This window comes from Salvelinus sp. IW2-2015, linkage group LG33, assembly GCF_002910315.2.
Source record: "Salvelinus sp. IW2-2015 linkage group LG33, ASM291031v2, whole genome shotgun sequence".
NCBI classification, from domain to species: Eukaryota; Metazoa; Chordata; class Actinopteri; order Salmoniformes; family Salmonidae; genus Salvelinus; species Salvelinus sp. IW2-2015.
In genome coordinates, this window is record NC_036872.1 from 31,056,377 (window position 1) to 31,065,964 (window position 9,588).

At 44.9% G+C, this 9,588-nt stretch overlaps 1 pseudogene; it reads right to left on the bottom strand.

Moving 5' to 3' along the window:
* Nucleotides 1-345: 345 nt before the first annotated feature.
* On the bottom strand, nucleotides 346-8,885 carry LOC111957568 (rapamycin-insensitive companion of mTOR-like; annotated as a pseudogene).
* Nucleotides 8,886-9,588: the final 703 nt, after the last annotated feature.

The window sequence follows — 9,588 nt, forward strand, 5'->3', positions numbered from 1 at the left end:
CCGCTCCTCTCATCCGTGCTCCCTCCATCCTAAGCTTCAGCAACATACTCTGGGTATCCCATCCTGTTTTAGCCCCGTCCCCCATTCTCTTCATCCCTTTAAAAATGTTTTTTTAACCTTTATTTAACTAGGCAAGTCAGTTAAGAACAAATTCCTATTTTCAATGACGGCCTAGGAACAGTGGGTTAACTGCCTTGTTCAGGGGCAGAATGACAGATTTTTACCTTGTCAGCTCAGGGATTCAAATTAGCAACCTTTCGGTTAATAGTCCAACGCTCTAACCACCAGGCTACCTGCCGCTCCATCTATTCTCCCACTCCATTGCTGTCGTTATCTCTATGTGAAGGTTGGAGGGAGGGGGGTCGTCTAAACAGGGAGAGGGGGAAGAGGATGGGGACGATGATCAGGATTCCGTGGGACGGTCTATATCCACTCCGACAGGCTTTGGTGGCTTCGACAGGATCACTTCTGCTTCCTCGTACATCTAAGGGGGCAGGATGTGACATCAGCATGAGGTCAGAGGTCATATGAGATACATATTTCTGATGTAATCACAAGTGTGGCAGAGAGGGGAGACAGTTGCTCCTCGACCCTTACGCTTCGAACACACCGACAGTGTCATTGCATTTTGGTACACCAGAATGACATTAATTTCCAATGAATCACTGTGTTTGCCTTGCAGCATTGCGTTGCAGAGGCAGTTGCAGTGCGTTCTGTGTGGTGCATATGTTGGATTTATCAAACGTATGCATCAAACTGTATGCGTAGACGGCTTGACAAATGGTAGCAGAACGTAAATGTTGAACTTCTGTTGCCTACATATCCAGATGATGCTGCGTACTATTTTGCTCAATGACGCTGTAGGTGTGTTCGAAGCGTTAATCAACGTATACGCTGTTCAAGTCCCGTACTGTTTTTGAATGGCTTCAAGCTTATATCAAATTCATGAAAATGTGCCCATTTGAGATATACGTTAAATTATATTTGTATTCGTGGATTAATTTACTTCTACCTGATGCCTTTGATTGCATAATAATTTTTTCATAATTGAAAACCTCGGATAAAGGTAAATTAATCCACACATACAAATATAGTTTAACATATCTTAAATTACCCAATGTTCATTAATCTGATGGTATAAGTGTAGAGAGAGCGAGTATTGAGGACCTTACCGGTATGAAGTGTACGTCCTGAAAGAGTTCCTGTATGAAGCGTCGAGATGGCAGGCGGAACATACAGTGGGCCAGCAAGTGAGACACCTCAGAGTACAAACAGATATCATCAAACGCATAGGGAAACTTCTCCTTTATCCTAGAGAGAAAGGGAGAGAGAGAAGGCAGAATGAGTAAAGACAGACACCATAAAACACAGAGTAAGGCCGGGTGTTGCCAGGGACATTACGATACAATCACAACACTTACAGTAGGTGCCGATAATACAGTGTATTCGGAAAGTATTCAGACCCCTTTACTTTCCCACATTTTTTTATGTTACAGCCTTATTCTAAAATTGCTTKGTTTTCCCCCTTATCAATACACACACAATACCCCATAATCACAAAGCAAAAACATTTTAAATTTTTTTGCAAAATAAAAAACGGAAATATCACATTTACATAAGTATTCAGACCCTTTAATCAGTACCTTGTTGAAGAACCTTTGGCAGCGAGTACAGCCTTGAGTCTTCTTGGGTATGACGCTACAAGCTTGGCACACCTGTATTTGGGGAGTTTCTCTCATTCTTCTCAGCAGATCCTCTCAAGCTCTGTCAGATTGGATGAGGAGCGTTGCTGCGCAGCTTTTTTCAGGTCTCTCCAGAGATTTTCGATCGGGTTCAAGTCTGGGTTATGGCTGGGCATTCAATCAATCAAATGTATTTATAAAGGCTTTTTACAGCATCAGAGACTTTACATTCAGAGTCTTGTCCCAAAGCCACTCCTGCGTTGTCTTGGCTGTTTGCTTCGGGTCGTTGTCCTGTTGGAAGGTGAACCTTCGCCCCAGTCTGAGGTCCTGAGCGCTCTGGATCAAGGAACTTTGTACTTTGCGCCGTTCATCTTTCCCTCGATCCTGACTAGTCTCCCAGTCCCTGCCACTGAAAAACATCCCCACAGCATGCTGCTGCCACCACCATGCTTCACCGTAGGGATGGTGCCAGGTTTCCTCCAGACGTGACGCCTGACATTCAGGCCAAACAGTTCAATCTTGGTTTCATCAGACCAGAGAATCTTGTTTCTCATGGTCAGAGTCCTTTAGGTGCCTTTTGGCAAACTCCAAGCGGGCTATCATGTGCCTTTTACTGAAGAGTGGCTTCAGTCTGGCTACTCTACCATAAAYGCTTGATTGGTGGAGTACTGCAGAGATGGTTGTCCTTCTGGAAGGTTCTCCCATCATTACAGAGGAACTCTGGAGCTCTGTCAGAGTGACCATCGGGTTCTTGGTCACCTACCTGATCAAGGCCCTTCTCGCCGATTGCTCAGTTTGGCCGGGTGGCCAGCACTAGGAAGAGTCTTGGTGGTTCCAAACTTCTTCCATTTAAGAATGATGGAAGCCACTGAGTTCTTGGGGACCTTCAATGCTGCAGACATTTTTTGGTACCCTTCCCCAAATCTGTGCCTCGACACAATCTGTCTCGAAGCTCTACGGACAATTCCTTCAACCTCATGGCTTGGTCTTTGCTCTGACATGCACTGTCAACTGTGGGACCTTATATAGACTCCAATTAAGTTGTACAAACATCTCAAGGATGATCAATGGAAACAGGATGCATTTGAGCTACATTTTGAGTCTCATAGCAAAGGGTCTGAATACTTAAACTGAATAAGGTATTTCTGTTTTTCTTTTTTTAATAAAATGTGCAAAAATGTCTGAAAACCTGTTTTCGCTTTGTCATTATGGGGTATTGTGTGTATATTGATGCGGAAAAATATGTATTTAATCCATTTTAGAATAAGGCTGTAACGTAAACTAAATGTGGAAAAAGTCAAGGGGTCTGAATACTGCACTGTATATTACGATTCTCTATGTATTGTGATTCGATTCATACTGTGATTTTATCGCGATTTTATGTTCCAAACATATTGCTAACTATATGTCTGCTACAGAGAGACGAGAGAGCATGAGAAAACTAGTTTTTATCAGTCATGGAAATAAATGTGCTGAAAACATGTTGACTCACTATTTAAGAAGAAGATGGACAACAAGCTATAGGATGAAAAATACTGGAGCTTTGGCGCGGGTACAGCTGACTAGAGCAAGCTAACACTACCTAACAAATTAATACAGAGTAGAAGTATCGATATAATATCGTCCAAAAATATTATTGCGATATATAACTGTATTGATTCCCTCCACCATCACTAATAAAGAGACGTATCCTTTAACCAATAAAGAGAGAGGGGGAGAGGGTGTGTGGGTGTGTCTTACGTCAGTAGTCCTGTTTCGTGGCCCTTGGTTCCAACAGAAGAGCTGAGGTTGATGACGGTTGATGACGAGGCGAAGCACTTCCTTCCTCAGCAGAAGCCGTCGTCAGATATCCTCTTGCCACCTGATGAACACACACACACACACAACGGCCTATCAGAGAGCTCCATTTACACAGGCTCTGTGTGTGTATGTTTGTGCGTACCCAGCACTATGTTAGAAGGAGACATCCCTGTGCTGCAGCCGGAGACACCAGAGAACTTGGACTGAGACATCACCTAGAGACGATGGCTGGTCTGACTGAACCACGGGAACTCTATGTAGAGAACGCGGGGAGTAACACAACCACTACTCAGCGTGGTGGAGTCACAGTAGTAAAATCTCTTCGTCAAAAACCTCACAATTAAAACAGATTTCATTAGTTACCTTAGACTAATTCAGACTATTTTGAGGAAGTGTATACTGGCTACGGCGTCTCAAAATGGACAAATTTTATTGCCGCTTTTTTCAAGTTTTTCAAGCGAGGGTCTTTTAAGGGAATATGCGAGCACACTCGTTCGGTCCGCCTAGCCGACTTCGGGTAGCCGCCAGTCGAACTGAAGCATGCTGACGCTTTTAACCGTCGAAGGTGTAAACAGTTAGCCACAGTTAGCCATTGTTATGTAAATGCAGCCCAAAAAGCCCTGGCAGCCTTGCTTTGGCTATGGCCCAGTGAGTTCCTGGAGCAGGTCTGCTGAGGCCTTGGAGGTGGAAACACAAAAATCTGAGTCTTTTTGGTAAAACACAGGGAGGGTTAAATCATCAGTGTGTGTGTGTTTGTTCAGAGTAGTCTGTGGGTGAGTGCCTGTGTAACTGTTTTCTCTCACCTGTGCGTGTGTGTGTGTTGTTGATCTGAGGCTGTGTGTGGTGACCCAGTACAGTAGTTCCTACGCAGTAGAGACAGTTGTCGTCAGTGTGTTCCTGTAGACCCGTCTCCTCTGGACCCAGGATGTGGTTCTGGTTGTTCTCTCTGCTGGCCATCAGCTCTGAGATACTGAACTGCTGCTTCAGCAGTGGAATAGGGGGATAGGGACGACCACCGTCACCTACGGTACACAGGGTAGAGAACACACACACTGTCACACAAACTGAACTGGAAGTATCTCCAGCATTCACATGAAACTACCACCACTATCCACCCATCTCTCCATCCTCCCTTACTGTCAGAGTCTCCAAAGTAGAATGGGCACTTGTCGTCGGCGGGCAGGCTGGTCTTCTGTTGGAAGTAAGGCGCGTCTCGGATGTGGAACATGTCGTTGATGTCCATGGGCAGCGCCAGTCCCACGTAGTCATCATTACAGCCGTAGGTGGCGCTGGACACCATAGATCTCACTGAGGAGGAACGGTGCAGAGTGCTCTGGTTGATGGGGCTAAGCAGATCCTCCTTGTCCAGAGACGCAAAGCTCAACGCCTTCAGAAACATGCCGGGCGGAAGGAGAAAGGTGAGAGGGGTGACAGGACGGAGGGACGGGGGAAAGACAGAAGAGGCAGAGACCAACAGACAGAGATATGGAGAGGTAGAGTGTGAGAGAATGAACGACAAACGGAAACACGGACAAAAAGAGAACTATAACGCAAAAACAAATGAAATGTGTGGGATTCCTAATCGGCATGCCGCACCAGATCTAAACAGTGTATCTATAAGACCACAGGCTTCATCTGCATGAGACTATGTGGGAATCTAGCCTCCTAGTCCTAAAACCAATACGGTGCCTTCTGAAAGTAGTCAGACCCCCTGACTTTTCCCACATGTTGTTACGTTACAGCCTTATTCTAAAATGGATTAAATCTTTTTTTCCCTTAATCAATCTACACACAATACGCCATAATGACAAAGCAAAAACAGGTTTAGAAATGTTTGCAAATTTATGAAAATAAAATAAAACGGAAATATCACATTTACATAAGTATTCAGGACACTTTAATCAGTACTTAGTTTAAGCACCTTTGGCAGTGATTACAGCCTCAAGTCTTCTTGGGTATGACGCTACAAAGCTTGGCACACCTGTATTTGGGGAGTTTCTCCCATTCTTCTCTGCAGATCCTCTCAAGCTCTGTCAGGTTGGATGGTGAACGTCACAGGTTGGATGGTGAACCAAGGCCCTTCTCTCCTGATTACTTAGATTGCTCTAGGAAGAGTCTTGGTGGTTCCAAACTTCTTCCATTTAAGAATGATGGAGGCCACTGCGTTCTTGGCGACCTTCAATGCTGCAGACATTTTTTGGTACCCTTCCCCAGATCTGTGCCTCGACACAATCCTGTCTTGGAGCTCTATGGACAATTCCTTCGACCTCATGGCTTGGTTTTTTCTCTGACATGCACTGTCAACTGAGAGACCTTATATAGACAGGTGTTTGCCTTTCCAAATCATGTCCAATCAATAGAATTTACCACAGTTGGACTCCAATCAAGTTGTAGAAACATCTCAAGGACGATCAATGGAAACAGGATGCACCTGAGCAAAATGTAGAATCTCATAGGAAAGGGTCTGAATACTTATGTAAATAAGGTATTTCTGTTTTTTCATTTTTAATAAATTTGCACAAAAAACACTTCTCACTGTCATTATGGGGTATTGTGTGTAGATTGATGAGGGAAAACGGTAAAAAAAAAAAAAAAGTCTGTAACGTAACAAAACGTGGAAAAAGTCAATGGGTCTGCAACACTGGAGAGAAACTGCTCTACAAATGGGATGTAGAGGTGCTCTATAAGCACAGGGGTTAAATGTATCTACGAGGGGGTCCACCCACCAAGGCATAGAGATGGACATCCTGCGGTGTGGCTGGACAGCTGACCCTCTTAGCAGACAACCTGAGAGACCAACACACACACACACACACACACACACACACACACACAGCTGTTACTGCTCTGAACCAGCAGACACACACCGTTGCTGCTAAAGAGGACTAATAACCGGTGGCGATACAACGCACAACACACACACACACCAGTGTTGTTACTAGAGACTACAGCTAACCCTTTCTCAGACAAGCTGACAGCACCATCACATCCAGGTATCTAAACGTGGGGTGGGTGGAGAGGTCCACTACTGTGGAGAGCTCCACCCACTGAGGGACGTAGACTCTGGATGGCCTGCGGTGTGCATCAGCAAGGCTGGAGCCTGAACAGCTCACTCTCTTAGCAGACAACCTGAGGTACTCCACCTCAGTCTGCTTCTTTCTGTCTACCGACCAAGACTGGGCTGTGGGGAAGAACCCCTCAGGAGCCCAATCTGAGCTAGAACGAATGGAGAGTTCAATGTCTTCACAAACAAGCACACCCAAACGCACACACACCTGGCCACAATAAAGACACACAGATGAAAAGGAGAGTGGAGAATGATAAAACAGAGCAGGAGAACATTGGTTTGACCAGATACACAGACAGACAATAATGTACGATTGAGAAATGTATGTGAGCTGACAGCTAGCAGCCAAGATGACATTGAAAACCCAACAGGAGAAGTTGTGTATTACCTGTCTATGTTAATGTGTGTGTTTGTGCGCGTATATTGCATTACCCATACATGTATGTGTGTATGTGTGTGTGCAGCACAAGTTACCCTATGTGCGTGTGTGTGAGACCTAACTGACCTGCGCGCCATCAGCCTCGAGTCCAGGCTACCAGTCTTCATAGTGATAGCATCAGTGAACAGTACGTCTTTAGCGGGCGACGCTAACGCCTCACTATGAGACAGAGACGGGTGGATCCTCTGCTGCTGCAGCTTCTTCAGAGTAGCATAGCCTAGTGCATCCCGCGGGCTGGTGTACATGAAACTGCAGTCCGCCAGGCTCTTAATAGCCGCCATGGAGGGAGACTTGAGACTCTGGGCTCTGCGGGGGAGGGTATGTGAGTAGCCAGCGGGGAACAGGGAGACAGACTTAGAATTGGAAAGGGGCAGGTGGTTGGTCTGGGCCTGGGTTGGGCTGAGGGAGTACAGCGTTTTCACGGTCTTGGTCGAGACCACTGTGTTAAGGCTGACGCAGTCCGAGGAGTCTGGTTCGGGCTCAGGGTTTCCAGCGGTCTCACAGGACGGGCTGGAGCTCATGGAGCTGATGCCGCTAGTGGTGGTGTCCGTGTTGAAGCTCTGACTGCGGCTTTTAAACTGAGTCCCTCCCCCCGGAGGAAGAGGAACCACCATCTCCTCCCGCTAGATGTTCCCGGCTACTCTGTTCCCTGGAGGGAGGCTCTCCAGGACCCCCCAGCCCAGTACCCTCTCCACCAGCCTGGTCTAGCCTCCTCTCTATCAGCTGCTCCTCTGACCCCTCCACCGAGCCGCTGGTCACCACAAAGAAGGTTTCCAGGCTGACTGTGTGACTCTTGGGTAAGCCTCTCCCATTGAATACAGGTGTAAACARATCGCCCTGCGACGAGGAGTAGATAGAGGGCTCTGTGACCGTCCTGTTCCTTCTCAACCCCCCCAGTTTGGGCTCGGTGGGGGTGCAGCCCACTGCCTTGGGGTCACTGGTGGAGCGCAGCTTCTTGCTGGGGAGGGTCAGGGAGTTGAGGAAGCGGTTGCGTACGAAGCGGGTGGAGGCCAGGATGGTGAAGGGGCTGCGGTCCTTCCCGGGTTTGGAGTGCAGGTAGAGGGAGGCATCGTTCGATTGGTCCAACATGTCACACTTATAATCATCCAGGATGTACATGTCTGAGGACACACACACAGCAATGATTTTCTGCCTAAGAACACATACATCCATAGTATATAAAAGTAGAATAAAAAACTAGGAAAGCAAGAGCTGCTGAGGATGTACTTGAAGGAAAACTATCTTTTGGTATTTGTTTGACTAATGTCCATTGCTCATTGTGATGCTGTGTATTGTATCATACGATGTATTTTAGGTCATYTAACGCGGTGTTTTGTATCATATGATGTATTTTAGGTCATAACGCAGTGTTTTGTATCATATGATGTATTTTAGGTTAAATAATGCAGTGTTTTGTATCATATGGTGTATTTTAGGTCATATAACGCAGTGTTTTGTATCATATGATGTATTTTAGGTCATATAACACAGTGTCTTGTATCATATGATGTATTTTAGGTCATATAACGCAGTTTTTTGTATCATATGATGTATTTTAGGTCATATAACGCTGTGTCTTGTATCATATATATATATTTTTTTTCACTTTTATTTAAATCTACTTAACGTTACCTCTTGTCAGATCGAGCGGTACGTTCTCTTCCCCGTTGTCATTCCGACCTGTCCAAGACAACGGGGACATTGTAAGTCTACCCACGTGGGTCATCAGAAAGAAAAAAAAATAGTGGCATAGAATTTCAAGTTCATAAAGCTTATGTTGGGGTGATATTTCAGGCTTACCTCGCATCCGAAGACTTCGGATAGGACGGCCACGGATGCTTGCCGCCATGTTTCCAGAAATATAAACAACACCGGAAACATCGTGAATTCTCGTGAGAGAATYGGGGATTGGGTTTATCGCGCCGACACTACTTTAGCGCCGCATATCTATTGTGCCTCTGGTCTGGTCAGTGGTGGAAAAAGTACCCAATTGTCATACTTGATTAAAAGTAAAGATACCTTAATAGAACTAAATGACTAAAGTAAAAGTCACCAAGTAAAATACCACTTGAGTAAAAGTTTTAAAGTATTTGGTTTTAAATATACTTAAGAATCCAAAGTAAATGTAATTGCTAAAATATACTGAAGTATCAAAAGTAAAAGTATAAATAATTTCATATTCCTTTTATTATATTAACAAGACGGTCCAATTGTATTTTTTTTGTGGATAGCCAGGGGCACACTCAAACACTCAGACATAATTTACATGTTATGTTTAGTGAGTCCTGAGTCCGCCCGATCAGAGGCAGTAGGGATGACCAGGGATTATTATTTTAGGGATGTAGGGATGACCAGGAAAATTATTTTCTTTAGGAATTTAGTGGAGTAAAAGATGTCAAAAATATAAATAGTAAAGTCCAGATATCGCCAAAAACTACTTAAATGGTACTTTAAAGTATTTTTACTTCAGTACTTTACACCACTGGGTCTGGTGAATGATCTGAGAGCTTATTTGAATTTAAATACCAACTAAAATACATAGTGAATGTTTCACATTCAAAGAGAGACATCCATTCATTCACATTGCAATCCAGGTTAAA